This window comes from Rhinatrema bivittatum, chromosome 5, assembly GCF_901001135.1.
Source record: "Rhinatrema bivittatum chromosome 5, aRhiBiv1.1, whole genome shotgun sequence".
Classification (NCBI taxonomy): domain Eukaryota; kingdom Metazoa; phylum Chordata; class Amphibia; order Gymnophiona; family Rhinatrematidae; genus Rhinatrema; species Rhinatrema bivittatum.
Window position 1 is genome coordinate 230194234 of NC_042619.1, and position 8174 is coordinate 230202407.

Sequence of the window (8174 nt, forward strand, 5' to 3'; positions counted from 1 at the left end):
CGGTAGATTGAGCGCTGGCGGCCTGCAGTATTTCTCTTTCTTCAGCCGCCGGTGAGTTGTGCGCCGGTGGCCAGCAGCATCTCTCCTTCAGCTGCTGGCAGGTTAGGCTCCACTAGCGGCCCCACAGCCTCTCTTGCTGCTGCTGGCCGCCTCCTCCCCAGGTGTGCCGCCCCATGCAACTGCACAGTATGCATACCCGGTTGCGCCGGGCCTGGCCACAATGATTCTATTGGCCAGTGCCCCGAATCTCAGGCAGCAGAGAGCAACACTCTTCTTCCTGTTCCAGCCCCATCCCCTCTTAGGAAGCATGCAAGACACATGGTGAGGGGTGGGAGTGAGCCTGAAGTGGGCAGAGCACAGTGCAAACAATAAAAGAGCCATCTGCTTCCTAATACAGCCCCTCTTCTCCTCTTGTTCACCCTCCCTCCTCCTTTCTGCAGGAAACAGGAACCGAGATGGTGTGGGAGCAGGGTTGATGAAGCTGAAGTGGATAGCATATTTCTATTTCTAATTTATGATCCCTCTATCTGTATTTGGTGAGGGTCTGTGTTCTGTATGTGTGGCTAGGGTGAAGTATTCTGCTAGCATATAGCTTCTATGTAGGGATTTGTAATAGTCCAGCTTGTTCTGTTTTCCTACTAGAAGGTATATTGGTGTTTTAGGGACAGGTGGAATATTTGTAGTGTTGCCTTTTCATATAAGGTTGTTGCTGTTTGAGTTATGGGAATTAGGGCTGTTTTGCTGTGGCAGGTTTGCTATACAAGTTCAGAGTAGATTTTTGCAGGATTTTGTGCTACTTTACAAAGTGCCTGCTAAGGGAAGGGCTTTGTATCACTGTTATTGAAGTGACAACATAATTTGAATATTCCAGTTCAGCCCAGCCAGCTATTTTAATTGGGATTTTTTTTTTTAATATAATCTATCTCCATAAATCATAGATGACACATTCGTCAGATACTGTAGCAAGATTCTGAAACATACATACCCACCCACACACACACCCACACGCACAATTCTTTTTAGTATTTAACTGATGATGTCCAATTGGGAGATTTTACAGGATTGTTCTGGGAGGGGTTTCATGAGGAAATGATTGTTTAATATAATTAGCAAAATCTTAGGGGTTTTTTTTTAGGGGATGCAGATGGCTGAAGGACATATGGAAGTAGCCCCCAAACATGTCCCAGGGGACCCCCAGCAGAGTCAAGTTTTCAGGATACTGCAAGGAATAAGCTGGTATGGGAAAAGCTTTGGGGCTATTTCAGCGTCTGTGGGTGCGGGATGGGCTGCGGGCCCCGTACTGATTTTAGGTTTCTGCAGCGGATCTATAACACTGCAGCCCTCGGAGCATAGATGGGAGAAGAGAAAGACAAAGAGAGATGGGGGGGGGGGGGGGGGGGGGGGGGAAGGAAGAGACTCCTGCTGGGCAGAGAGAGCTGCTGCTGGGCAGAAGGTTGGTGAGGGAGAGGGGGCTGCTGCTGCTGGACAGCGGACTGGGGAGAGGAGGCTACTGCTTGGCAGGGAGTTGTGAGGTAGAGAGGGCTTCTGTTGCTGAGCAGGTGGTTGGGGGAGAGAGGGGCTGTTGGGCAGGGGGGAAGCTGCTAGGCAATGGGTGGGTGGTAGATGGGGGGGGGGGGTGTGCTTCTGGGCAAGGGGTAGGTGGGAGAGAGAGGAGGGCAGCTGCTGGACAAGGAATGGAGTGGGAGAAAAACGAGGATGCAGGACAAGAAGAGGGTGGGGAAGGAGAATGCAGGTTATGCAGCGGGTGGTGGTGAATGTGGATGCAGGACAAACAGTGAGGGGGAAGAGAAATAGGGGGAGCCAGGGCAAGCAGTGTGGTGGGAGGAGAGAAAGAGAGGGGTTGCAGGGCAAGGAGTGGGGGGGGGGGGGGGGAGTGGATATGTGGGGTGGAGTGGGAGGGAAGGCAGGGGATGCGTGCAAGGCACAGAGTGGATTGGGACAATGCGGGAGATGGTAGAGAACAGAAAGGGGGATGCTGGGAAAGGGCTGGGGGAAGAGAGAGAGGGGATGCTGGGGTGGGGAGGGGGAGAGTGTGTGTGTGTGTGTGTGGGGGGGGGGGGCTTTGCTGTGTCTTTGCCTCCAAAGCAGGTACTGGTAAGTCAAGGGAGGGGAGGGGTGTAAGATTGAATATCAGCCCTGGGCACAGAAAAAAAGGTCCTGGCACTACTCTGTTTGCTTCTCCATCCATCTCTGTCTCTTCTATCTCTGCTTTTTCGCCCTCTTTTCCTTCCATCCCTATGTTTATTTATTTATTTAAAAATACAAATATTCCACAGCTTCTAGCATTTCATAACTACATTCATAAATATATTCATACGTGAATACATGAAACTATTGACCAATGCAAACATAATCTTACATAAGAACATGCCATACTGGGTCAGACCAAGGGTCCATCAAGCTCAGCATCCTGTTTCCAACAGAGGTCAAACCAGGCCACAAGTACCTGGCAGGATCCCAAAAGGTCAATAGATTCCAAGCTGATTATCCCGGGGATAAGCATTGGATTTTCCCAAGTCTATCTTAATATAATGGTTTATGGACTTTTCATACAGGAACTTGTTAGAAAACATTTTTATATGCAGCTACACTAATAGCTTTCACCACATTTTCTGGCAATGAATTCCAGAGCTGAATTATGTGTTGAGTACAAAAAAATGTTTTTCTTACTTTCTTACTAGTTTTAAATGCATTACCTAGTAACTTCATTGTGTGTCCCCTGGTCTTTGTACTTTTTGAAAGAGTAAAGAACTGATTAATGTTTACTCGTTCCACTCATTATTTTATAGACCTCTATCATATCTCCCCTCAGCCGTCTCTTCTCCAAGCTGAAGAGTCCTAACCTCTTTAGCCTTTCCTCATAGGGAAATTGTTCCAGCCCCATTATCATTTTGGTCGCCCTTCTCTGTACCTTTTCTAATTTTGCTATATCTTTCTTGAGATGTGGGGACCAGAACTGCACACAATATTCAAGATGAGGTCACCCCATGGAGTGATACAAAGACATCATGATGTTCTCTTTTTTATTCTCCATTCCTTTCCTGATAATCCCTAGCATTCTATTTGCTTTCTTGGCTGCTGCTGCACACTGAGCAGAATATTTCAACATATTATCTACTTAGCTTCTTTTCCTGAGTGGTGACTCCTAATGTGGAACCTTGCATTTTGTAGCTATAATTTGGGTTACTCTTCCCTAAGTGCATCACTTTGCACTTGTCCACATTTAATTTCATTTGCCATTTGCATGCCCAGTCTCCCAGTTTTGCAATGGTTTTTTTTGCAATTTCTCACAATCCTCTTGTGGTTTAATACCTTTGAATAATGTTGTGTCATTAGTAAATTTGATCACCTCACTTGTTCCCATTTCCAGGTCGTTTATAAATATAATAAAAGGCATCAGTCCCAGAACAGATCCCTGGGGCACTCCACTAGTCACCTTTCTCCATTGGGAAAATTTACCATTTAGTCCTGCTCTCTGTTTTCCATCTTTTAACCAGTTCCCAATTCACAACAGGACAATCTTAAAACATAAAAATAATTAAAATAAAACCTATTGGTTAAAAGCTTCCATATAATAGTAAACTTTAACCCTTTTTTTAAACATTTGTATGTCCTTCTCTTTCCGCAGTTCAATTGGCAATGCATTTCATAAATTTGGACCCATACATGAAAAAGCATAGGCATTCACACAATGAGGAAACAGCTAATAAGTGTGTATTCAGTGATCGCAAGGAGCTGGTCTATTGATACTTATTGAGTGTGTCTGTTAAATTACAAGCAGAATACATATATTATAGTTTATGCAAATAATCAATGGCTTAATTCTAGCACACTAGCGCATTGGCAACAAATGACGGCGCCAGTAGGCGGACACTGTTGGGGTACACGAGAGCACCATTTAGAGAGAAACAGTGAGAGAGAGAGAACTGTAAGAATATGACCATAAATCTATATATGTGCCTCTGTCAGAGATGCACATTCAACTCAGGGAGGGGCGGTGTTACATTGATCTGCCTGGGGCAGATTAGGTGTGTTATCACTCTTGCACTGGCCCTGCCAATGAAGGGTGATAACACAGGCGAATTATGCTCAGATGTTTGTCATTATTCTGGCAGCTGAATTTTGGATCATTTGTAGTACCCTGATGTGAATAGTAGGTAAACCAATATAAAGATTGTTACAATAATCTACCTGTCCAAAAATAATGCTTGGAAAGCAGACTTACTAAAGGCATCAGTGGCTAAAATAAACTTTAAAGGCCACAATAATTTCAATTTACAATAGATATGCCAAACTAATTTCTTCAAGTGGATTCTGAGAAAAAAATTGCGAGTCTAAAATGATTCTTAAATTTTGTGCCTCATTAACCACTGTCAATTGCACATTCTTAAATGTCAGGGTACCAAGCCCACTCAGTGTCTCTCTTCCCTGTCTCTCTGTGTCTGTTCTCTTTCCCCTCTGTATTTTTCTCCAGTTCTATCTGTCTGTCTGTGAATGGCCCCTTCCTCTGTCTCTCTCTCTCTCTCTCCTTGGCACCAGCAGGAAGGCTGATCTCAGGATTGATTTGAAATCTGCTACCTGAAGATGAGGAGGGGTGAGCAGGAGGAGGGCATCTTGAGCCTAGACTGGGGGCTTGGCCCTTGGGATGAAAGGCAGAATGGACAGTGTCTTCTCTACAACCGAAACATAGACACAGACCACAGAGAGAACAAGGTACTGCTAGAGTTTTGGAATGGGGCTCCTCCCCCTCTTATTCCATTGGCTGACACTAGCAAAAAAAAAAAACAACACACCATACACTGATACCTGCTCCCATTCCATACAGTAAAGCCTTAGAGCCCATTAGAGTCTGCCAATGATCTTGGTTGTTGGCTATTTTTGGTTTGATTTGTAGGTCGCCTTTATTGTTTATGATGTTTTTTTCATCTCTTACATGTTTACACTTATTTGTAACAAAATGTGTGCTCGATTAAATTGTAGTCATTTTAAGTCCTATCCTGGCTCAAGTCCACACATCAGCTTTTCATAGTACTCCATTTATGCTTTGCGAGTATAGGCTGGGAAGCTTGACCTTTGCTTATTGGGTTGCTGCCACTATTTGGGTTTTTTTTGTTGCAAATGGTACTGTAAATGAACACACTTCTGAAAAAGGAGGCCTATTGGCTCTCAAGCCCATGGCCTACAATAACTTAGGATCGTTATTCTGCTCCCATCAAATTTATGGTAACCTGCAGGGCCAATGCAGCTGCCAGAGCTCTGGACCTCCATGTGTGAAGGGCGCATCCCATTGCAGAAGATGCAATCATCATGTCAGCCAATCAACCGCAAGGAACCAAGGAAGTCCACGGAAAGGAAAATCACAACTGGAGTTGCCGTGTTTAAATAAAAATTAAAAAAAAACAACAACCCACAGGGTCATTTTGAAAGGCATGTCCGCAAGTAAAATGGTGCTTTACATGTAGAAATGGCTTGCTATAGAATTGGATGCCTGGTATGCAGGTAAACCTATGGGACATGTCCTGTATGAATGTAACCTGGACTAAGCAGAGGTGTCCGAGGCAGAGTTGGGGAGAGGGTTTTGGTTTACATATAGTATGTAATTCTTTGGGATTTTTAAAAGTAAGCATGAACATTTTTCCCAAAAATTTCCTATGTACAAATTAGGTGTAACTATGTGTGAGGGTTTTTGGTAGAGATGTGAATCGGAACCGGAATCGGTTCGGATTCCGGTTCCGATTCACATGTGGGTTTTTTTTCATCAGGCCCGATCGCAGTTTTGTTTATTGGCTGCGCCCGAGCCGATAAACAAAAAACGCACCCCGACCCTTTAAAACTAATCCCTTTGCTTCCCCCACCCTCCCGACCCCCCCAAAAACATTTTACAGGTACCTGGTGGTCCAGTGGGGGTCCCGGGAGCGATCTCCCGCTCCCAGGACCCCCACTGGACCATTCGTCCAAAATCGACCAATCGTCGATTTTGAAAATATCGACGATATTTTCAATCGTCCGAAGCCCGATTCACATCCCTAGTTTTTGGTGGGATAACTTTCAAAGCAAGCATAAGTGTGCAAGTTTGCTTTGAAAACTGATATAACGTAGGCATGAATTTGCCAATTTGTTTATGTGAGACAAAATTACTACCTTAAATATATTTATTTTTAAAATATATTTTTTAATTTTAGTTTCTAAAAGTAATAGTTGAAGATTGTGTTGTCAGAACCTGACCTTGCTTTTGTCTCAGAGCATATAACTTGGATAGTACCACCTCTACTGGAAGGATTCTTATGTATGTAATTAGGGCTTTTGTCTGAAAAATCACATTGTTACTCCGCCTGACTCAGCAGGTTGGAAGGTAGATTGCCCTTGACATATTCACCTTGACATATAAGTGCTACAAAAACAAAACAGAACAAGTTTATGTTTTTATTGACTACAAAGTTTTCTATATAACCTGTTTCTGCTGTAATTTAAGAGCTGACTTTCTTGTTCATCAACATTATTTCCCAGGTGTGGTTGGCAAATTTAGTAACATAGAACATGACAGCAGGTAAGGCCTCAAAGGCCCATCGAGTCTGCACAAATTACTTCCTGTTGCAATCGCCATTGATTCTAGTTGGGGCCGGTGTTTCCTACTCTGTTTCCTTGTGCAAGGAATTACTGTACTTCTCCTCCCACCTCCAAGTGAATTCAAAGGGCTTATCTTTCTTTTCAACAATAACTGAATGTCTGAGCACTGTTATACAGATGTGATGGGGTTAGAGTAAGTCTATTGGATTGCTCTTGAGTGAATCTGGACCACTTGTTCCCTGTATCAGTAGTGAGGGAGGTAAAGAAAAGGCATTATCCAATGGACTGTCTCCATGGAAATTGTACTCTACTATCAAAATATGCCAACAAAACATGTTCATACTGTTAACACAAAATACTTCTGGACCCAATACGAATGCTTCAGGGCTGACAGGTAAGTGGGTCAGTGACAGCGCTATCGACTCGATTTAATTCATGAGTCAGATCATTTGTTCCTTAGGCTGGCTATGATTAGGGTTGCGCTGTAGAAGCAGGGGTGTGTGTGTGTGTGTGTGTGTGGGGGGGGGGGTCCCCAGTTATTGTGCAATGGCAACACCCAATGGCTACATTTAGGGCCCGGGATTGCATGGTTTCAAAAGGAGCCCTAGTGCATGGGCCCTGGTTGAAGACTGTCCCTGTGATGTCTGGACTAAAGTAAGTTGGAAGGGGATATAAATAGGGGTAAATATCTTGAGTAATTGCGAATGAATGCTCATGGCATCATAGCCCAACAAAAGCTGCCTCCATCTGAGCTGGAAGCCTAAAGGAGCAACAGGAAATCTGCTGGCTAAAAAGAAGAAAAGATTTACCTATGTCTAAGTAACTTAAACAACTCAAGATTATTGCCTGTAGGTCATCAGTGAGAGGATAAACCTGTTCTAGTTTTACCATCCCAATCCAGACTAGAACTTGTAGGACTACTTTACATATTAAATTGAAACAAGTCATTACATCGTGTAATGGGAGAGAGCAGGATGGACTCCTCTTATCCCTGATGACCTGGCATCCACAGAAATTCCCTCAACAAGGGACCTAGTATGTTTATCCTTACCAGACAAAAAAAATATATACTTAACTTCTGGTGTCACCTCAGTAACAGTAATAAACCCCTTCCATTGCTAGATACTTTGTGAAGTAACACAAAACTGAAAAAGACACTCAGAACGTGGAGGAGCTGAGGAAGACAGAGAGGTACATTGATGAGATCTTCAGGGATATACACTTCTTTCAACTTGCATTCAAAATTACATCCACTAAATAATCAATCAGTTACTCTTCATACATTAATCATATGGCACCCTATTAGTAGTATTATTATTCATTTTTTTAATAATTATGGTTTTGTTTTAAGTTTGTTTATTTATATTATTATATTTTTTGTAATTTTTAATTGTTTTACTTTATATTTTGAGTTTTTTGAATGATATATTGTATACCGTTTTGACTAAACTTTGTTTGTAAAAGCGGTATATAAACATTTTTAAATAAATAAATAAATATAGTAACCAAGTCCCTAATCCAATCTGGCAGCCCCAGTGCTGCCTTGGATCACAAAGGTATCCCAGTTGGAGAACATCACCCTGGTG